This window comes from Penaeus monodon, chromosome 15 (assembly GCF_015228065.2).
Source record: "Penaeus monodon isolate SGIC_2016 chromosome 15, NSTDA_Pmon_1, whole genome shotgun sequence".
Classification (NCBI taxonomy): Eukaryota; Metazoa; Arthropoda; class Malacostraca; order Decapoda; family Penaeidae; genus Penaeus; species Penaeus monodon.
The window spans coordinates 36,974,081-36,974,316 of record NC_051400.1 but is presented as its reverse complement, the minus strand read 5'-3'; the positions used below and the strand labels follow the sequence as shown (position 1 = coordinate 36,974,316).

General features: G+C 50.4%; 1 pseudogene; it reads right to left on the bottom strand.

Annotated features, from left to right (window-relative positions):
- The window catches only part of LOC119582006, a 7,698-nt pseudogene that overhangs the window by 5,596 nt on the left and 1,866 nt on the right, over positions 1 to 236 (bottom strand).

The following is a 236-nucleotide window of genomic DNA, read 5'->3' as shown; positions in this document are numbered from 1 at the left end:
ACTCATACCTTTAGTACTCGCATCATCCACCAAGATGACCTCGGCCAGCAAGGATTCTGGTGAACGGTTGATAGCCGAAATCGCAGTCCGAAGGAGGGTTGTCCAGTGCTCATTATGGAAGGGGACTACCACAGACGCTGTGGGGAGTGAATTCAGGTACACCTTCTCCTGGCACCTGCATCCGGGAAGGAGGATGACCTATTTATTGTTTTTATATTCTGGAATTCCTGGTCGCC